The sequence below is a fragment of the Pleurodeles waltl genome, chromosome 9 (genome assembly GCF_031143425.1).
Source record: "Pleurodeles waltl isolate 20211129_DDA chromosome 9, aPleWal1.hap1.20221129, whole genome shotgun sequence".
Lineage (NCBI taxonomy): Eukaryota > Metazoa > Chordata > Amphibia > Caudata > Salamandridae > Pleurodeles > Pleurodeles waltl.
In genome coordinates, this window is record NC_090448.1 from 768,769,167 (window position 1) to 768,792,740 (window position 23,574).

The following is a 23,574-nucleotide window of genomic DNA, read 5'->3' on the forward strand; positions in this document are numbered from 1 at the left end:
TCTATCCTTTTTTCAATGTTATTATTATTTTCAGAGTGTTCTGCAGCTCCCCATAAAATGCTACTGTGCCCATCAATTGCTTCTCAGTGCATCTGCAATGCACAGTGTTCTTTGTGGCGACTGCTTTAAACTGTACATCCATCTTGGAAAGGACTTATCCACATCAGACCATTGTTAATCATGTTGCTTCTAAACGCGGCAAACGTGTTGAAACTTTTAAACAGTTATACACTCTGTACAGTATCATTGTAAGACAATCCCCCACTGCTGTGGTTAATTTTATTTTTTATTACAAGCATGCAGTTCAGGTTTCACAGTGTTTCCTTTTTTTCTAGTTTTATTCTTTTAATTTTTCTTGCATATGCCTGTTGAGGATTTTTGTGTGTTTTCTTGGGGATGGGTAAGTGGCTGAATGCAAGAAGGAGCCAATGGAAGAATAAAGGAATCCATGAGTGCAATGGTGAGTCGGACCTTTAAGATGACATATTGAGTGCATAATCCCAGCAGCGACTGAAGAGGTACTTTCAGTTACAAGCCAGAACTACTGGCATTGCAAATACTTCCTTACATTTGGAGGATCATAACTGGAAACCCGTGCTTCTTTTTTCGGTACAAGCAGATATTTTTGCAGATCAATGGCTGAAGAGAGGTTATTGGTTCTGGTTATTTTGGCTATTGAGAGTGAAAGAGTTGCACAATAAATTGCACCACGCCATTTATAAGATGGTGATTTCTGTGTTTACTCATTACATTTACATGTGATTTTCGAGCATATTGTCCCTAAACTTATTTAATGTGATCACAAAATGACTTCACCCAATTTTACCAGTAAGCAGAGGTGTTCCCTATTATATGCAGGGGTGCCTCGTTATTTTATAAAAATCACTGTTATCATAAAATAGCATCCACGCACTTAGAGAGTAAGTGCTGGAGAAGAGTACACTCTGAGCACCATACTGTACGAAAAAGCCCTTACCTGAGCTCATGTTCATAGTGTGCATGGTTGTCCAAGGGAATACACATTAGCCTAGCCACTCAAGGCCTCCCAGTCTACTCTGGGGGCCAGCACTAAAAAAAAACAAGCATTTGCAACCCAATGGGTCTCGTGTTTGCTCGAGTCAGAGCTATTAGCGTTGTAATTTCCTAATTGAAATGTTTTTGCCACTTAAATTGAAAATGAAAAGTAAAAAAGTTGACATAAGCAAGTTGATTCAAAGAGCCATGGTCGCCATGAGCATGAGCGCGAAGGAGAGACACAAAAGGAAAAAGAAGTTTACCCGCAGTCAAACCTATTTACAAATGTGTAATTATCCATGTAACAGGGTCGATGGCCAAGGCGGTAACAAAACTGCCTCAAGGAGGGACAAACATAAATCTTTTGCCTATGATAATAAATGATTTTTGAAAGGCAAGCCCATGAACGAGTGATAGTGATGGGCGTGCGGTGGGTGTGGTTAAAAGCCCATAGATAGATTACAATATATCAGAGCGCTTGCGCACTCGACCTAGCAAACGAACTATAGGAAAATTACCTAAATAAATGAGAGGCAACATGGCATCAGGGTGGTGAAAACAGGCGCAGAACGAGCACGGGAATGAGCAGACCCACGTAGGAACATTTTGTGATTTAATGGCTATGTTATCAGCTATGAAATTAGGAGGCCTATTAATTAATGTCAGTATCCACTTTCAGTTTCGCCTACAGACATTTTGATTAAATAACTTGTCTGCTTCTATTGCTTACACCCAGGGAAGGTAGTGTATGTGTTTCTGTCCTCTCCCCCGTGTGCTGCTTCCACTTTCACATCCTGATACCTTCTGCTCTCTGTAATGCTCACCCCACACCAGCTCATCTGCTGCTTGTCCCACACCTATTATTCACCATCCTTGATGTATGTTATTACCCCACAACCCAGGTCCAGACTCCACTGTTGCTCCTAAACCAAAATGTTGGGTAGCAGCTTCCAGAGGTAAAACTTACTGGTAGAGCCAGCCCTTGCATCAATAGTGCCCTGGATGGAAAGAAATGTGCCACGCTCACATCTACTGCTGAATAAAATGAGGCAGGAGTCTTTTCACAAGTCAGCCCCTAGCTAGCTCCATCAAAGCAGTGACTTGCCTCTGAACAACATCTCCCCACCTCCCTAAGCTCATCTGCAACGCATACATCTCTGTCAGGGTGGTCCCACGTTTTTTGTTGCGAGGAGAGGGGGTGATGATGTGCGGCTCAGGATGTGAGAGGTAATAAGGCCAAAGTAGGGGGCTGATAGGGTGCTAAAAACAGCAGATGCAGCACGTTAGCATGATTAAAAACATTTTACACGGAATCACTGGAGCCAAGGTAGAGGGGAGTTGCTATTTGCAAGACCCTAATACATACAGTACTTTTCGCACCTTTGAAGATTGGTGCCCTCATCCATGCCAAAAGCTGGCCCTGTCTACTGGCTTTGTCAATGCTTGTGTTTGACTTATTGTGTGATCTTGAGCCTTAGCTTTCTCAAGGAAATTGTAGTGCATAGTAACTTCTCAGCCCCCAAGATGAAATAGTATAAGGAATGGTGGACCTATCTGCCTCAAAACTGTGTTTCCAGCAAATGCAATAGGATCAAAAGTGATGTAAAAGAATGAGCAAAACTGGAGACCAGGCACGACTTTGAAGTGAGAAGCAAACTGAATCGGTAATCATTATTTAGAAGGAAAATAAAAATATGAATCTGCCTGACTTATGTGTGGTGAACTTTGCTGTATTCCCGATAAACATCAATGTCATGGTGTGCAGGAGCGTGAATTCCAGTGGTACAGCAGGTGCAGTGGCACTGGAGCCTAAAGGCTTGAGAGGGGCACTAAAACCTGGATATTGCTGTATTTCAAAGTTCATCCAGTCAAGGGACTAATTTCCAGCTTTGCACTAGGGCCCATGACATACTGGCTACGCCACTGATGGTATTTTCAGTTGTACAGGTTTCTAAAAAGCAACATTCACCCCAACGAATACCTTGGTACTAGCAAAGCTCTGTCACTATGACTGGACAGAGTTCCACAGTGCTGTGACAGGAAACTGATACCTCATGCCCGTGTGATTTTATCGATCACCAAGAGCAGCATTTTCCAAAGTTGCACCCATAGAAATGTGAGCTAATGCCCCAGTGTGCATTGTTAACAGATCCTTGAGGTTGTACTTGATTAATGTCTGAGTTGAAAAGCAATCTGGCATTCCCCGTATGCAACTTGCAGGCAGCAGACGTGAAACATACAACGTCGGCCGCCGCATATGTCAAGGGGGGTGAGTGTGACGACAGGGAAGGAGAAACCAAAAAATAAAAAAAAGCACTTACCGGTTCTCCTTGTCATCGCCCCCTTCCGCCGCATCATGTTGCCTCGCTCCTCTTCGTCTGGTGTCCCAGCATTCACTGAGACACCAGCACAGGCTCCCCAGCAATCCTGGTGAGATGCAGCATCAAGATTGGTATGAGCGCCTCGGACTGCCACTCAGACACAAGCCTGGGGTCTGTGCTGTTTCTCCAGCCCGGCTGTGTATACAGCCGGGTTGAAGAAGTGTGCATGAGTATTTAGCCAGCCTCAGGCGGCCAGCCAAACACACATGTGCACTTAGTGCACTCTCCCCTCCTTACACCTCCTGTGGCCTAGCCCGCCCCTCCCTGTACACGCTGCTGGCTGAGACAGCAGATGAAAAATGGTGAAAGCTATCATTTTATTTTTCATCTGTTGGCTCAGCCGGGGGGGTGACGTCCTTGCGCCTCTGTGGAGGAGCCATCCCTGGAAACATAGATGACTAAATAAGATGCCTTTAACTGTGGGTACTCACTGGGAGGAAATGTGGGCTAGAGGTAAGGGCTGCTGACCTCAGATTTGGGGAGCCAAGTTCTTAATCCTGACCTGAGCTCAACATCCTGTGGTATTAGACAAATTGTGCAATCCCGCTGTAACTAAAAAAAAATAAGCATTGGCAAAGCCAATAGTCATCTGTAACCTACCAGCTTTGAAAAATTGCTTTTTGGAGCACTTTACAATATCAGGGAGCACAACGAAAATGCTTTTTCCGCGATACTGTGCAATATTGTAAAAAAAAAAGACATGCCGAGTGGCATCAGAAAGACACAGCGTCATAACCTTTACTATTTACTCACTTTGGTGAATAAACAAATGAAGATTGTTTTGTGAAAAAGTACAAAATGTAAATCAAAATAGGACTGTGGGAGTCCGAAGCCAAAGGTGGGTGGAGAAGCAGGTGTTCGGGGAGGAAGGAAAATGCAGTGCACGAGGGGAGAGAGAAACATGGAGGTTGCAGTAAAGTGGGGAAGAACAATTGAGAGGATGGTGCGTGAGGGGGGCACGCAGCCTGGTGTTGGAGTGAGGGCGTTGAAGAGATCAAACAGCACACTAAGGTGACACCAGAACGAGGAGCAAAGGAGAAGCACAGGAAGGTGAGAATAGCAAGAAGCACAAAGGGAGGGCAGAGAAATATGCGAGAGAGAAACCCGGAGCTCAGATGCATTTGATAGAGGGAAAACACAGGCACGCTCATCAAGTGCTTTAACCAAAAAGAAAAAAGAAGCCCCCCAAAATGTAAGCAGAGGAAGTGCAAGTCAGCCAAATCAAAAGGGTATTAAAGAGGTTCTGCTCCAGTGGAAGGAAAACGCAAGCCAGAACACAATGGGCATGCAAGCTGTTGAATAAGAAGCAAGGAAATGAGAGTGACAATAAAGTCAATCAATGGTGAGTAATTGGCAATAAACAGACTGTAAGTTCTTGATAAGCCCATAATTGGTCTTTTTCAGCAAGACAGCTGCACTGTCCGGTGGGCTTGACCTAAAACTGTAGTCTGCGTCTCTTGTAAAATGCTCTAATACTCTCGGTGTGAAGATTGGTCCCCGAGTCTCTCATACATCACATATACTCATTGGCCTTTGGCTGAATGGGTGCCCCTGACAGGTTAGGGGACCCCCATGCTGCAGGGGCTGTAGAAAGCCTGGGTTACGCCCATGGTTACCAGGCAATCACATCATAACATGGTTTCTCCCACCATGATAGTGTCAGGCATGGATTCCGGAGAAAAAGGCTCGGATCTCATGAGTGGATGTAACGTCTTGCTAGGTAGAAAATGTGTGTTCTGCTCCAAAGAGGCATTGTGTTGTGCTTCTGGTATTGCTGTTGGGCGGTTTCCTTACATAATTTGCGTTTCAAAGTGGCCCTCTGGGTCTGAAGATCTGTTGACGTTTCAAAGAGAACAGTGGATTCTGGGTTGAGTTCTCTGTTATTGATTTGGGGTATAGTAAATGTCATGGGCTCGATCTGTAAACCAGCTAAAGCCTACTAGCATATCCTGGGGTTTGTTATACAAAGACCCAGATTCATGCTGTCCATTTAATTTTTACAGACTCAGAACAGATACAATATGCCTGCCGAAGTCTAATACCAATACAGGGGTTTTGCATAGCAGATAAGGAGTAGATGATAACCTAATTGTGGCAGAGAGTTCTACATGTCTGTGAGAAGCAGAGACAGACTGGGTACATGGTTTAGCATTGAGGGATTTATGGGTGTCCAGGTTTAGGAAAGTCCACATGCAGTGCAGCCCTTCTTCTGGAACCACCAGACACATGCCATCCAAACATAATAGCTGTCCAAGGAAATAGGTCTTGGAAGTCAAAGAGGAGATTTTGAAGACAACCCTCTAATACACTGGCAGCCAATGAAGTGAAAAAATAACGGTGATGAATGTGATCAAATTGGTACATGTTAAGGGGATGCAAAGCGAAGAGCTTTTACGGCACGGGGGAGATGATGCGGGAGGTCCCAAAAAGATGCTATTTTTTCCATCTAGTCTTGAGTGAACAAATGCCTTGAAAGTTGAGCGGCAGACATTCAGTTACAAGTTTGAGAGACTTTGCTTAGGAGAGCCTACAATGTAGACAACAGCTATAGACCCATGGCCCAGTTATTTTGCTGCAGTTTCCATTCGGAAATCGGTGTGAGACAAAGGAGCAATAAATGATGTGATGCATATATTTGCCCAGTCTATCCTAAGAAATCATGGGATGAAGCAGTGTAGTGGAACAGTTTATCAGTAGATGGCAAAGCATCATCACTAAATAGTCCTACCCTATAAGCACCAGAAACCCACTGGTGCATGGGGTTTGTGGCTGTGAAACATTCTACATACTCAAAATAACACGTTGAAATCCCAAGAGGAAAGCACAAGGAGGCTGAAAACATCATAATTCAGGCCCATCCCCTTAAGAAGCCGCAAGGAAAATGAAGGGCAAAAAACTGACTGAGTAAGTCACTTAAAAAAATACAGACAAATAAAATCAAAGCTCTATCAATACATGTTTTATTTGTTTGAAAACCTTGGTTAATGCTATATAGTTATCAATTACTATCAAGGTCGACCGAAAAAATCAATAAATATGCAAATGTTCTGCCTCATGATTTAGCCTAAAGGGGCTTATTGTACAATAGAAATTTGAGTCTGATTAGTCCTTCCTTTCTGTGAAATGGTGCTGTTAGCCTCTGTAACAGCAAGGATGGAATAGATGGGTGTCTAGAAGATCTGTAAGGACTACTTCAGCATAGGACCCCATCAGTTCAGTGTATTTCAAAAACATTCCTAAGAAACCATATTTAGGTCTGATGGGCTTTGCAGCTTACCAACTACTACCTAACTTCTTTATCGGTAGGTAAAGAGAACCACATCTCAGTTTTTCCATGCAAAACATCAACAAATTATTTGGACTGTTAATGCATTGCGATGTAAATGCTTTAAAGTGATGTGTCTTCAACTCTTTCCTAAAGTGGGCAGTGATGGACAGTCTTTGTGGATGCTGTTGCAGATCCTGGATGCATAGATGGAAATGTCTTGCTGCCTTGTTTATTATTTTTTACACTTCTTAGTCCACAATCTGATAGTTTCCAAGATGTAAGAGTGGTAAGTACCAAAATAGATGTGAGCTCCTTTGCAAGATAAACAGGGATTCTAGTTGTGATGGCTTCATGAATGCAGCTAGTTTTGTAGATGATGCATGGGTAACCAACTAAGTTCCATCAGGATAGGAGGGATGTAATCATTTCTATTCACATTCAGACCCTATGGTAGAGACGTTCTGCTGTGTGCAGGAAGCACTTTTCGACGCTCTAATTAAAACAATTGAGAGGGTTAAGGCACAGGATCAGGGTTGTCTGAGTCTTCAAAGACTAATCCCTAAGTCATTAAATGACAAGGCTTGAAGTCAAAACCATGAAGGTTTATTCAAAATTTGGATCATTAACGAAGGCAAAAAGTCATTAGTTAAATTATGGGCACTCATCAACTAAAAGTCAATAAATATGAATCAAAATAAAAATGTGCTAGAATGTTCAAAGAAGGCTAAGCTTAATCTCCAAAAAAGTAACAGCCAGAACCTAAGTATAGTTCAGCAAGAGGTCCTACTTAGAGTCTGCCTCCAAAGAGTGTGCCAAAAAGGCGAAATACCCAATTACAAATGGGTATGTGTGTATTCCGACCCGTACATAAACCCCTGTTTATGCACAGGTTGGAATGACTTGGAAGGTATTGAACATATTTATTGGATGTGTTAAAACATGTCGGAATCATACCCTAATACTGTTGCCAGTATTGGTTGTATAATTCAATGCACTCTGGGGGCTCCTTAGAGGTCCCCCAGCATTGTTCCTACCAGTCTTCTGGGGTTTTCTGGGCAGCCCGCGCTGCTGCCATCCCTCAGACAGGTTGCTGCCCTCTTGCTGCTTGACCTGCTGAGTCAGAGGAAGGCAGAACAAAGGATTTCCTTTGGGAAAGGGATGCAACACACTCTCCCTTTGAAAATAGGTGTTACATGGCTTGGGAAGTGTAGCCTCTCCAAGCCACTGGTATGCTTTGAAGGGCACATTTGGTGCCCTCCTTGAATAAACTGGTTTGCACCAGTCCAGGGACCCTTGGTCCCTGCTGTGGCACGAAACTGGACAATGGAAAGGGGAGTCACCAGTCCACCGTCTGTCACCACCCCAGAGGAGGTGCCCAGAGCTCCTCCAGGTGGCCATTTGATTCTGCCATCTTGGATCTAGGACTGCCGATTTAGGACATCACTCGCATCACTTCTGGAACTCCTCTTCTGCTCCTCTGCTGCACTGCTGACTTTCTTCATCTACCATCGACCTGGTCCTGCATCCACAGAAGGGTGGGTAGTGACTCCAACTTGAATTGGACTTGTTCCCCTTCTCTTTCAGGTCCTCTTCTGTCAGACTCCACCTCTGGCTCCTTCCAGTCTTGTCTGGGTCTTGCCCAGTTCTTTTCCAAAGTTATCCTGTGGGTTTGGGCAAAAACCAGGGCCCAGATTTATGTGGGCCTAGTGCCATTTTAAGGCCACATTAGAGTAATTTTGTTACGTTTATGTGAAATTAGAAAGCCAAAAACACCATGCCATATTTACAAAGTAGCGTGATGCTTGCATTGTGCCACTTTGTAACCCCTTGCGCCACATTATGCCTGCCCCAGGCATAATGTATGCCAGGGGGACGTTCCGGCACTAGAAGGGCTGAACAAAATGGTGCAAAGAAATCTATGAGATTTCTCTGCGTCATTTTCCTCTGCATTTAGGCTCCCATTGGTTACAATAGGCCTCTGGGTGCTTTGTAGGATTAGCGTAATCATTTTTGATGCTACTCCTGTAAAGTACGGGACTAGCGTAAAACATTATGAAGCTAGTTCCCCCTGACTACAGAGCACACATGGTAGCGTTATGGGGCCGCTAAGGGGTGCAAGAAAAGTGGTGCTGCACTAGGTGCAGTGCCATGTTTCATAAATCTGTCTCCAGGTACTTGCCTCCTCTCTCTTGGTCACTGAGGGGCACCCTGGTGCTTACTTTTTGGTGTTACTAGTTCCTCCAGTTCCCCTCTCCTGATTCCACTTCCTTGGGTGGGGACTGCCTTTCACATTACACTTACCTAGCATATGGTTGGGTCTCCCCATAGGGCCTTCAGTATTTACTATTGTTTTTAATGCTTGCTAATGCTTTCTATGCTAATCACTGGCTTCTAATGTGTATATAATAGTGTGTGTGGTTGTAGTAGTATTGCATAAGCTTTGCAAGTCTCCTAGATAAGTCTTGGCTGCTCATCCACGGCTACCTCTAGAGAGCCCTGGCTTCCTAGACACTGCCTACACTTCACTAATAGGGCATACCTGGACCTGGTATAAGGTGATAGCACCATAGGTGCTCACCATCACCAGGCCAGCTTCCTACAGGTGAAATTTAACAAAATTTAACAGCGAACATGTATACAGTATTTACTGTACCACGCACATTTTGGTGCATTATACAAGCCCCAGAAACTCGTAACAGGTACTATTTATTGCACTTCATAAATAATGTACGCTGTGGCATTCTTTAGCAGAGAAGCTGGTACTATGCATCTTTTATTTTGGTATTATGTTCTTTACTGGTGAGCAACTTGGCATTCACCGAAAATTGGGGTGTGCAGTATGATCACTTAGGTCAGACTGGTAGGAGTGGGGGAGTTGGTTAGCATGAATATGATCTTGCAGTTTAACATAGGTTGCTTTGTCAATGAGCTTATCAAGGAATAGTAGGTGAGTGATAGGTCTGTAGATGGCAAGTTCATTAGGGGCAAGATTGGTTTCTCTAGGAGTTGGAGAATCTGGCCTGTCCAGAGCATCTGGGAAGATGATTGAGTGAGGGAGGAACTAGCAACAGTGTAGTGAGAGCTTTAACAAAAGATGAGGGTAAGACCTAAACTTTATAATTTGTGGATCTAAGGAATCTGAATATGTCAGTGGGATCTGCGAGAGAGAGAGCTTTAAGGATGACTATTGTGGGAATCTATGGTGGTCATGATCATAAGAGATTAACAGGCTTGGCGATGATATGCTGGTGAATCTGCTGTATTTTTCACTGAAGATGAAGTTGTTGGCACTACACTTTTTTGTAGAGTGAGAAACAGGTGGGTCCAATGGGGGTTGATGCAGTGCTTGATTGTCTTGAAAAATGTTGTGCTTCTTTTGGTGGCTTCACAGGCGGTGTTTGTATATTAGTTTGCTTTGACTGTTACGATGAGATGTCTCTTTGTTGCATGAAGGTTCTTTAACATAACAAGGTAATCTGGAATTCTGTTTTTCTTTCATTTTCTTTTTTGTCTGAGGGTGAAATGATTCTTTGTATTATGGTGATTGGCATGTCTTCAGCTTGAATGTCCTGATCTTTGGGACGAAGATTGATCACAAATGATGTGTCATGACATTTGATCCAAGTGGTTGCAGGTTATTGACATTCAGAGTTATCTAGAGTTTTTATGCTCCATTGCACAATCTAAGCCAATAATTTTATACCTTTTATTTTGCTGTTTCTAGGAATTCATTCCACTTTCTATCTTTCCTCGTCTTGAAAACCATTTTCAATGGTACCTATTGTCAACAATTTATTTTTACATGGTCTATGAAACTAAAATGAAATACTAATTTTATTTGTTTACACTCACTTTTAATCTGATCATTTATGTGTTAGTTGCAGAAAGGTCGTTGAGGCTTAGATTTCCCAAATTTAGCATCTTGTGAGACCAATGGCTTCAGGGTCACCACAATTTCCTCATATCACTTGTTGTATTGATGAACTTCATTCAGAGCTGTTAGACATGATAGATCATCTGTTCTGGGGCTTTTATCCATTCCTCAAGACATTTCAGGTCTCCTGCATCGACCTCAGTCTACACTTCCCACTAAACCTGGGAGAAGGGGGGTGTACATAAGAGCTTCATTTGATTTATTTCCAGCATAGTCTGAGGCACTTTTATGGTCTATATACAAATGATTTTCAGTCTTTGACATTTTTTAACTTGTCAAGTTCTAATGAGGCTTGTTGACCCAATAGTAAATGTTCTTCAACAATTCTGTTTTACACCCATAGAAGGTAGGTCAATCTCTGTTTCTTTGGACCTGGGTGTTAACAGGAGAAATAAAATTACTTCTAACACTAAATTTTTAAGTCCCGATATCCTTGCATTAATCAACAGGAAGGTGTGCTGGAGGATCCAAAGTCCACATTCTCTTCTATTTTGTACATAGGTTTCATCTTCTCCAGCTCATTCTCCCAGCTTGGGATCATGATCTCCTCATATGATTGACTATAGAGTTCTGCTGTTTATTAGAATAACATCTGGATCACCCTACACTATCTTTAATATTTCAGCATTTATGGGAGGAAAATACTTGTTTAGGGTCAGCTAATGTCTACTCTATCAATTGGTTTATGGTTATTCATGTTTTTTAAGATTCTGTGTGTAAGATAATTTGGTGAAAACAGCAAATCTTTCCTTTTAGGTTATCTACTACTGTTGTGTGCGATGTGGTTCGGGTGGCCTAAAGCACCTTTTAATAAATTCTACTAAGAAAATAATGTAATCATGTACCAAGGTGAAACGCTTTCAAATGCTGAATAAATAGGATTTTTTGAATATTGAACAGAGCTAAGTAAGCCAATAAATTAGCGTAATCATGTAACAAACAACAAAACACCATAAAGTCTCCCAAAGTTAAAAAGCTTATTTATTTAGCAGACAGAAACATTTAACTTTAGTACATAAGATTCCTTCACTGCATGCAGAAGGATTTAACACACGTGATACTTATTAAACATAAATTTGGAACCATTCCTGCCCACCCCTCTCCTGCCCTGCCTACAATGGCATTAGTAACTAAGATGAGTGACCAGACGTCCCGGATTTCCCGGGACAGTCCCGGTTTTTAGAGGACTGTCCCGGTGTCCAGACGCTTCTCTTAATTTTTAATAAATGTCCCGGTTTTTGGGACAAAGGTCAGATTATTACATAAATGTCCTGGTTTTTGGGACAAAGGTCAGATCATCTAGGGAAGCATAAGTTAAAAAGGCCTACAAACTATGAAATAAGTATAGTATTTTATCTGTTACTGTCAGGCAACACGGAGTGGGGAGCAGAGAGAGGTGGGTGGGGTAAATGGGGGTGCAGGTTAGGAGGTCAAGCCATAGCTAATTTGATATATATGGACACACACACACACAGGTACACATTCACAAAGCTAAGCAAAAAACGGGACAGGCTAGATATAAAAGTGAGAGTAATGTCTTTAGTCCTTCTTTCATGTCTGACCTGTCCCGGTTTTTGCTCCTCAAAACCTGGTCACCCTAAACTAAGAGGCAAGTCAGTTGTCATGCTTACCGCATTCTAATTATAAATGGAGCAACATTGTATTCTACTAAATCAAACAAGTGATTTTGGAGCAGCGCACATACTGAACACAAGTACTTGAAGATGCTTTCATATGTGGTGATTAAGAAAAAGAAGGCTCTGTGAAGTAAATATTTGCCCCGGATCACACAATTTTCAAACATGGCAGCCCGGATTGATAATTGGATTATTTGTTGCACATTGTGCAGGTCAGCCTGGAGATGGGTATCTTTTTTCTATCTCCCACTTTCATCAACATTTAGGGGCAGATTTAAGAAAAGTGGGGCTGCACCAAGTGCAACGTCACTTTCCTTGCGCCCCTTAGCACCCAGCTACCGCCACATGCGCCATATTTAAAATAGGACAGGGTAGAGGGGGCAATAGCATATTTTTTTTTATGCTATTAAAGTACTCTGCAGGAGTAGCACCAATATTTTGGTGCTACTCCTGCAGAGTACATAGGGGCCCATTATAAATAGTGGCAGCCCCCTTTTAATGCATGCTCTGACCAGGCATTAAAAGTGCCGAAACAAAGGCACAAGGAAATCTCTTAGATTTACATGCGCCATTTTTTCGGCTCCCCTAACGGGGGAACGTGTAGCTTGACATTTCGTCAACCCATAAAGCACACCTTCAGGTAATGTTGAGCCCATTGACAGCTTTAGGGCAGTGCGACCAGTGCGGTGGCACTAGGCGCGGACCTGAAGGGGGGTGAACTGACCTCAGAGGAGGGCGCTGTGTCTAGCAATAACTTATGATTTAAAAGCACCTGCTGCTGAATTCATTGTGTGTATAGCTTTTAGGCAGCAATAACAATGTCAAGATAACTCTGGTGATTAATATTCCAGCTGGAGAAAAGAGATTAAAGTTTTGTCTAGTGGAAGTTTTGACTTGCCATAAAGTAGCACAGAGGGGCATTTTTGCTGGTTAGTAGGGAGAGAGTAATACTCCTGCTGCAAAGAACAGATCTGCATTTTATGTGGATAGCTGAGTGGATTAGTAAAAGCAGCACCCTTTATCAGTGCTTGAAAACAAATGAAATGTATGTGAGCAAGGAGCTATGAAGAGATGAGGGGCATTTTTGCCGGTTAGTAGGGAGAGATTCTGAGGAAGAGACCATGCGGGGAGAAAAGATTTTCGCATCGGGCGCCAGTTGCGCTAAAGCCAGCCCCGGTTGAGCCACACTGGCTTGCACGCCATGTCCTTTCCCCGGTCCTTTCTCCCAGGTATCTGCATATGAGGACCTGGCAGCTGAGTTGGCCAGAGAACCTGGGGGGACGAGGGGGCGTGTGAATCTGATAGTGGTACGGCCATAAGGTTGAATTTCTATTTCAATTTTTGCACTCTATTTTCCTTTTTATATCAGAGTCCAGACAGAGACCTTACAGTCAAGTACAGGCAGTATACAAGCTGCCAGTGCATTGTCCTATGTAGCTACAGTTAATGGCATTAAGTGTCAGTGCTGTAAGGGTGTCAGCATACGGAATGAATAAATGAATGAATAAGGACACTTGTAACGGTGAGAGGGGGAGGATAACTATTTTGAAAGATACAAGGTGGAAATGCTAAATTTGATCACTTCCACGAAAAGTAAGGAATTACACTAATGTAGATTTTATATAGAACACTCATTTTTTGATCTCTGAAAGCATGATTGTGTATATATTGATATATGTATGTTCTACCTACAAATCAAGGGTTTACAGGTGATTTATTTTTTACAGTATACGTCGTTGATATTCTTCACCATAGTTCCCACATACCAGAGGCTCAGTTTGATGTGAGTCTAAACCAGTGCTAATTCATAAAAAAAACATAAGTGACATGCCCAAGGTATTTCAAGAGAGACTGCAGCAGCTTGTACACCATCCCTGAGCTGCCAAATGCCAGAGCCACAGTTATTTAATAACGCTTGCACTCCAATAAACGAGACAGTTTACATTATCCAATGTCACTAAGGGAATGACCTAGATGAGGTATTGTTATTTTTAATTTTAATGTATATTGAATTTTTTGACTCTCTGCTTCTCTGCTCTGTTAATAAATATGTACAGACTTTGCCACCATGTGGCGGACTATCAGAAATGAGGCCCGGTGTTGAGAAATAAGTGATTGTGGCAAGTATGTTAAACACCAGCACAAATTAAGCACTGGTCTGAATTGTTTAGGTTTTTGGCCTATCCTGAGATGCATGTAACTGGGCTCGCCTCCCAGGCTTGGGTTTCAAGGCATTGCAATATCTTGAACGCTGAACTCCTAGAGTCAAGTGCAGAAAAAAAGAAGTGGGGGAACTAACCAAGTTAGGTAGTATGCAAGTGACATTGCAGGAAATGAGATCATGGAAAGTGGCATCTCAACCCATGACCTCACAAGAAGTGACTTTACTAGGAGTGACATCAGATCTTAATAACTCAGATAAAAGGTTAGCAGTTCACTATGGGTACATTTGAGCACATTATGAAATTTAAAAGGTGAGATTTTGTGTTGCTTGTGCCCAAAAAAGTGATGCGACCCCAACACAAAATATATACATTTATTTTTTTAAACTCTGCTCCAAGAAATTGGCAGCAATGAGATATGTGGCAATAATCTGTTCTGCTTACTGGATTGCAAAGGGTACATTTTAAAATCTCTTTTAAGGATAAGGCACCTGCTACAAAGACCTTTATGTGCCCAGTAAATCTCAGGGAATAATAACAGTGGTAAAATAACTCTGGAGGTTAAGCATTTGCTGGAAAGATCTGCGTTTTGTCTTGTCCTACTTTCAAATCAAAGTAGCATAAAAGGTTTATGTGTCTCCTGCAAAGCACACCATATAACGTGGATAAAAGATTTTTATTTTATTTAGGTAGGTAAGTGAGTTACTGCTTTTAACACAAAGACCCTTTTGTAGCTTGCAATTCATGAATTGAAATCCTTCTAATATAGCACAGGGAGCTAATGAGGACATGTGACTCCTACACTTTGTAACTCTCACTGTCTTACGGAACACATCCTTTACATTGTTTACATACATCTGATTTAATGTTGATGTATAATGTTTAAGTGGCATGTAAAGCTCTCTGACACCCTGTACCTGGATGAGTAGTGCTATAAAAGAAATAAAACAAAACAGTGGTATTTAAATTGCTATTTGTGTAAATACTCAGACACTGCCTAACATGTCTGGTATTCTTACAGTGCATGCATAACTCTTATATAGAGACAGACACCACACATCTACAATAGCCACAGTGGAGGCCACCGCTTCGCCCACCTCACTACCACGTCCTAGAATGCCCCCACCTCCACAGATCACCCTCTCTCACAGACTTCAGGAAGAGAATGAAGACCTAGCTTTTCGACTAAGCAACCCAGTGTCTAGATATGCTCATGGGTGAGAAGTTGTGCTCTACAAGTACTGGCTGACTGACTGATTGACTCAACAAGTCAAAACTATGCCACTCTTAAGTACCTGTGAAGTGATAAGCTGTGTGCCTTTGTTTTCCCTTCTTTGCATTTAGGTGTGGGGCTCCAGATAGCTGCTAGCCAGGTTACTCGGACAAAAGGAAGCCTGATGGCCTCTTAACTTCGGCCTTTGTTTTAGGTCCAGCTGGAACTTAAACTAACAAAGCCTCTTTACCTGCCTACCCCTTGCTGCACTGCACGTTGCTTCTTGGAACATAAGCAGACAACATATAGGTGCTGCTTGAAAGTGCCCTGGTGTCTGAAACCTACACGGGGATGAATTCATCATATTTTAGTGTCGCCGAACCTCTTGGCATGATGGACGGCGTTCTTCTTGTGAAAGTAGTGGGTACACCAGCTTCTGCCCACGACTTGTGCCCTGATCAAGTATTTTATTTGTTCTGACGGAATGCTCTTTGGATATTTAATGAGCTCTAGAGGATACCATTAGGCAGGTAATGGATAAAGAGTATTTGTGGGTTATCTGTTGCACTTAACCCGCCCTGTGTGCAAACGTACAAGAACTTAAAACTGATCATAGCGCTTCATGGAAGGCACACACAAGGCTTGGCTATATGTAGTCACGCAATTTTAGAGTCAGGCTTTGGCATCTGGAGCATTTGCTTCCCTGACAATGATCGTCTTTACATACATGCTGTTGCAATCTTCTAGTCAGTTCAGTAATATGTATTGTTGATTTGTTCAAATCATGCAGTGGGTGTGAAATACATTATAATTATAAGAAAATTTAAACATTATAAACAAGCTTTTAAAAAATATGTCAACTGCTTCCATTTAAAATTAGAAAGCTTTTGCAGAGAGAAATGTGAAAGAAAATCACTTTGTTAATAATTAGACCATTTATTTCCGCGAGTGAGGAGAACACATTCCACCCACTTAACTAAGTTTGCAGGTATTTGAAGACCTTCCCCACTCAGGGCCCATCTTCAGGCTGCCAATGGCGCATCCTTTTTTTTTTTAGAACGTGTGGTTTGAGTCACGTTTGTCCTTCCACTAACAATGCTGGGCAAACACAACCAATGTGATTAAAGATTCAGTTCTGTACCCACAGAGACTAAAGCATGCAGAGTGGCTATCATTGGACAACTAGTTGTGCGTAAATTCCATTAAAGCAACACATAAAAAGCAGAGGCGAATAAAATGATGTCTGATTACTTTGGATAAGTAATGGAAGATAATTAAGCAATTTCTTTTCTGAAAAGCTCCCGCAAATGTAATGCATGCTTTTTGAGTTAAGCAAAGGCGAATAAAAGAACGTCTGAATGCTTTAGATAGGGGCGGAAAGATAATTGGGCAATTTATTTTCAGAAAAGCGCCTCCTTTTTTCAGTTCATCTCCTCGTTGTCCCTTAATTCATCTAACATTTTAACTGATTTGTAGGTCGAGCCTGGGACACACTCTCCCTTACAAGACTCTATTGTTTACAATAAAGAGCTTGAAGCCCTCTCATTGCTTACCATTTTGTGGCTGCAGTGTCACTCTTCTTTATAGCCCCGTAATTGGTTAGCGCAGACCAAGCGTCACTTCCGTGGATCACAGACCAAGCACAGGTTGATTCAACTCAATCAGTGCTCGTCCGCCAATCCCGACATGTTTGAGGCACTACTTCCTGTTCTCCTCTCCCACTGCCCCTGACTGGCCTGTCTGGTACTCCCTCCCTCCCCCCTACTTTTTTCTCTATATCCCCATCTCACTACCTGTTATTGCTGTTCATCCCACCTCATGTAGCCTTCCCTCCATTTTTTTCCTTGTTGCACTCTAGCAAGGGCTGCTGTGCAATATGGCTTTAAAAAAAAGTCCAAAGACGCGTTCAATGCTGGCCACGCCATTGCGCTTCTTTTACTTGACTTTAAGTTAGATAGCACAGCAGATCACACTGCTATGCAACAAGCCTTAAAAACAGCGACAAAGCCAATAGATATCGCCTTGCCAATACTTGCTTAGCCTGCAATTTAAAGTGACCATGATACGGTGACAAAGCCCGTGCCCTATCCAGACCCTCCAGGATTTTGCGATTTGCAAAAAGATGGCTTAATTAGCAGTTTTGTAAAAAGGGTGTGCTTTTTACAAGTGCCCGTAAAATTTGAAGGAATGCGAACCCTCCCTTCTATTGATCCAGTAGGGTCTCACAGCAGGCAGGTGAGGTGGTGTTTATTTACTCCTCACCACCCCTGCTGTTCACTCCTTTGTGAGCATCGGGACTCTCGATGACGAGCCTTGGAGACCCAGGAGGGGGGTTGGGGGGCATGGGGGGGCGTGACACCCAGGGCATTTTTTTCAATAGTTTTTTTTTCATTCCGACAAGCCCAGGGTGGCATTCATGTTTTAAAATGATTTGGGTCTGCAGCATGCCCTGTGTGCAGTGGGCACAGGGGGGCATTTATTTTTTTATTTATGTTTTGGACCCGCAGCACATGGGGCATGCGGCGGGCCCAGGGTGACATCAATGTTTTACAAGTTACCCCCCGCGTGCCCCATGTGCATTGGGCTCAGGAGTGCATTTCGTTTTTGTTTATGTTTTGAGCCCGCTTGTGGCGGGCCCAGAGTGGCACTATTTTTTTTTTAATGTTGAGGGCCCGCTGCACACGGGGCACGGAGCATTTAATGTTTTTAATGCTTTGGGCATGCCACACATGGGGTACGTAGCTTTTTTCTGAAGTCTAGTACTGCTGATTTATTTGCTTTTATTGTATATAATATAATATATTTATTCAATGCAGCAAAGGATTTCTGTAAGCCGACTGCTGTATGTCTTAAAATGATCGTGTCATCCGCATGATGCAATGACTGCAGATTGAGGTTATTTAATCTTGGAGAATGACAACCTTAAACTTTGATGGGAGTTGGACGATTGGTTTTGTACACAGTAAAAAGTAGTAAAGTGAGCATGCAGCCTTGTTTCCGCTCTGTGTTGGTCATGATCTTTTTCGACATATGGCTGTTGGGCAACAATTTAATCCGAGCCCAAATATTCCAATTAAGGGATTGGATGGCCCTCTGTAGGGTAATCGGAATTCCCCATCTAGTTAACTTTGACCATAGAATGGTCAATTTACTCAATCAAAGGCCATTCGATGATCATAGAAACAGACACACAGGCCATATTTTTTTTACCTTCACAGCATCATGAGTTAGCATCGATAAAGCAAGAATTGTATCTAAAATGTCGCTAGGACCATTGCACAAGTGGAATAAGAGCTTTTGTTTTTACCTAAATTGGGTTAAGTGGAATGGCATAAACCGGCTCCATTGAATATTCAGAGTGAAGAGTGTTTATAAACTGCCAGAGCTTTTTGTGGCAACCTTAATGCAAATTTCCTGAATTTTTAACCATTGTGCCCATGTGTAGGCTCTCTTGGCCAACCAATGTGCACTTTTGCATTGCTTCCTTAAACTGCTGAGGTCATCCATGGTTGAGTTCTAATTCTTCTTAGCTTTCTGTTTAGGGCCACTTTTAGTTGTCTCAAATTTTGATTATACCAGCATTTGTTACACCTCTTGCTGGAATGTGACTTTAGTATTGTGTTCTTCTAGCCCAAGTTGAGAATTATTTTGTGTTTTGCTCTCAAGGTACAGGGCGTGCAGTAGGAGCGACCCTCCTGTTAAATGAGAAGGTCTGTTAAAGCAGTGACATTATTTTTAAAACAGCTATATGTTTAATTTGTCTATTGTTACATTAGCGTAAGTTAGCCTAAGTTGGGCATTTTAGCTGTTGACAGGTAGAGCTCCACAGATCTGATGTCTTTGCAGATGATCAATGAAATGTATCCATTGTGCTGTGCTGACGTTCTCAGTTCTGGGGATTATTTCAAAAGATGCATCAATCAATCAATCAGGAATTTGTAATGCGCACTACTCACCCATGAGGGTCTCACGGCGCTGAGGAGGGGGGGAAAATGGGGGGCAGCGGTGCTGCTACTGCTCGAACAGCCAGGTCTTGAAAAGTGTCCTGAAGGTAAGGAGGTCTTTGGTCTGGCGCAGGTGGGTGGGAAGAGTGTTCCACGTTTTAGCGGCGAGGTGCGAGAATGATCTACCGCCGGTTGTAGTTCTGCGGATGTGTGGGACGGTTGTGAGGGCAAGGTAGGCTGAGTGGAGATGCCGGATAGGGGTGTAGAAGGAGAGCCGTCTGTTGAGGTATTCTGGTCCGTGTTGGGCAGTGCTTTGTGAGTGTGGGTGAGGAGTTAGAAGGTGATTCTGTTGTTGACTGGGAGTCAGTGCAAGTTTCTCAGGTGGTCTGTGATATGGCAGTGGTAGGGGATGTCCAGGATGAGGCATGTGGAGGCGTTCTGGATGTGTTGCAGCCTCTTCTGAAGTTTGGCCGTGGATCCTGCGTAGAGGCATTGCCGTAGTCCAGTTTGCTGCTTACAAGGGCTTGGGGGACCGTTCTAGTTTCAGTGGGTATCCATTTGTAGATCTTTTGGAGCATGCTGAGGGTGTTGAAGCAGGAGGAGGAGATGGTGTTGACTTGCTGGGTCATGGATAATGAGGAGTCCAAGATGAATCCTAGGTTGCGTGCGTGGTCGGTGGAAGTCAGACGGCTCCGAGAGTGGAAAGCCACCTGGAGTCATCCCATGCGGAGGGGGGTGGAGCTGAAGATGAGGACTTCCGTCTTGTTGGAATTGAGTTTGAGGCAGCTGCTCTTTATCCATTCGGCGATGGCCTTCATTCCATCGTGTATGTTGATCTTGGCGGTGTCCTTGGTGAGAGAGAGGACCAGCTGGGTGTCGTCGGTGTATGAGATGATGTTGAGGTTGTGGGATCGGGCGATGTTAGCGAGCAGGGCCATGTAGACGTTGAAGAGGGTCGGGCTGAGAGACGAACCCTGGGGTACGCCGCAGATGATTTCGGTGGCCTCTGAGCGGAATGGACTCTATGGGTTCTGCCGGTGAGATAGAAGGTGACCCAGTCCAGGGCTCTGTAGCGGATTCCTGCCTTGCTGAGGTGTGAGCGTAGGGTGTGTTGGCAGACGGTGTTGAACGCAGCCGTGAGGTCCAGGAGGATGGGGGCTGTGGTTTTGCCACTGTCCAGTATGGTTCTGATGTCGTCGGTGGTGGCGATGAGTGCGGTGTCAGTACTGTGGTTGCTGCGGATTCTGGATTGGGAAGGGTCCATGGTGCAGTTCTCCTCGAGGAAGCGGGTGAGTTGTCTCTTGACAGATTTCTCAATGACTTTTGCCGCGAAGGGGGGCAGGGAGATGGGCCGGAAGTTCTTGAGGTCCTTTGGGTCCGCCTTGGGTTTTTTGAGAAGGGTGTTGATCTCGGCATGTTTTCACCTCTCCGGGAAGGAGGCAGACTCGAAGGAGCTGTTGATGATCTTCCGTAGTTGGGGTGCGATGACAGAGCTTACTTTTGTTGAGGATGTGGTGAGGGAAGGGGTCGAATGGAGAGCCGGAGTGGATTTTGTTCATGATTTCGATGGTGTTATTGTCGTTGACGGGGGTCCACGAGAGCAGGAGGTTGATCGGAGGTGATTCTGTGGTGTTGGTGGTTGCCGGGGGTGTCTGGGTGGGGAAGCTGTTGTGGACGTCTGCAATGGAAGTAGGAGGCTAGGGAGTCACAGAGGTCTTGGGATGGCGGTATGTCGTTGGCATTGGAGCTGGGATTAGAGAGATCCTTCATGACGTTGAAGAGCTCCTTGTGGCTGTGTGCGTTGTTGTTGATTCGGTCTTTGAATGTAGTTCTCTTGGTGGCTTGGGTGAGTTGGTGGTGTCTGCGGATGGTGTTTTTGAAGGCTGTATGGTTGTACAGAGTCAGGTCTTGGTGCCATTTGGCACCCCTTGTATAAGTGTTACACAGACATAAATGTATAGTCCAGGTCTGCGTTATTGTATTCTTAACAGTTTATAGCCTTGCTTCTTTATATGCTGCTGATGTCAGTTTTGGGACCTCAGATGTAGTCTGTGTATGCAAATGAAGGCTCGCCTTTTAAATTGAGGACAAGATGTGAATTAAAGTCGCCCATTAAAATATTACAGAAATTCTTCTGAATGCTCAAAAGAGAATTAAGTAGAAGGATTTGTTTTTGTAAGGTATTTAGCTTGTATTTACCGGCAGGGTGAAGATACATATTCACTAGGAATAGGGACCAGGAACCGTCACCTGTACTTGTACCCTAGACTTGTAAAACCTGGAGTTTGGTGGTATTTGGAATGTAGAAGCTGATACCACCTTTCTGTCTACTTCTGCTCCCTGATTGACTAGCCTGTACATGGTATTATCTATCTATACTTTTTCCTGTAAATAGATTATCTAAAGTAGGACAAAAAGGGGCAGAATTCTTCATTATTGGATGCTGGCCAGACCCGCTACAGTCCATAATAGCAGCGACAAAGGTTGGGTGGGGGACCATGCTAGGTGAAAGTCTTTTCCTCAATACTACCAGCACTGTAAGGAGGCTCTTATGAAAGTCAAGGACAGCCAACCTCAGTCATCTCCATGGAGAATATTTTGTTTGAAATTGTGTCACTGTTGTTTTAGTGTTCCCGATGAGAAGCTCCATTTAATTGATAAATCATTAGTGAGTGATGTTGTACTGGCACTATGTTGATGGCTTTTTCCAATTGATTTGGTATTGCATGACGTATATGTGTCAAATACTGGGGTAACATTAAAAGTTTCAGGGTACCCCCTGCTGTTGGCCTGGTCCTTATGAAGCACCATATTGCAAATTAATCTTTTACACTGAAAAACAATTAACTGCTTCCTTGTCAACCCCACTCTTGTAGACTCCTTTTCGAAGATATCATTGTTTATGAACTATTCCATCAATGTTTATTGGGGTCATAGATTTCATTTCAGGGTATTAGTAAAGCAAAATGAGTATATTTCCTCTGTTTAAGATGTCATTTTGACCTCTTGAAGTATATTCCAGAGACAATAAGAGAGAATGCGAGGTCTTCTTCATGTTTGCCTTACTCCCCCCACATTGCCTGTAGAGAGTTCTGTTACCTCAATGCATGGGTGTGGTTGAAAAACTAAAAGAAGAAAAAGAAAAAGAAAAAGGGGGTACAGAGCGATGACGGTCCGGCACACATCTTCCCAAATTAACAGTTATCAAAAAATGGTTCCACAGTGAAGATTCAGCTGATCCTAAAATCCTGATTAACTGCTGGTCAATGGGAGTATCCCTTACAGCATGCATGGACCTTCACCCACCGAAATGCATGCTTCTTCATATGGTCATGCTCCTTGTTGAGCAGGTGCTGAAATGAGCAACAGGCACCACAGAGCGGTACTTTGCTGGAGAACTTGATTTAACCTGTAGGTGAAAGAAATCTTCAGCCGTCCATTTCTAGGGCTATAGGGGCAAGTAACATGCTGACCACATATAACGAACTCTAGGATTATTACAACCCGAGGAGTCTGTTCTGTTTTTAATCTTAACAAAGACAGACAATAAAAATAAAGGCCACTTCATGGTGCCCCTGGTAAATGTGAACACATTCCCTGTCCAATCTATTAGTCTCAACAGCTCCTATGCAATGTTAGGGCCGTCACATGTGGTGGGATATTTCTCTAAGCTACAGGTTGAGAAAAGATCTCCAGCAGAGTGCCCCCTGTCTGAGGGACCTTGGACATTGCAGCTCCCACCCAATGAAAAGCACGATCTGATGATGAACTATGCCACTTCGGTGGGTGATGGTCTGTGCATCCTGTAAGGCATACTCAGTTTGACCTGTAGTGACACCTGGCCCATTATTGGGGTCAAATGAATTTTTATTGCTGAACTGATTAACCAACAGACCCGATCTGTTGTTTTAAAACCTGTTACTGATTATAGACTAAACCTATGTCTTAGTGGGCAGGGTTACAATAATGTATTGTATATTGTCTGACAGACAGTTGCTCTCGATATTGTTATTGAAGCCTG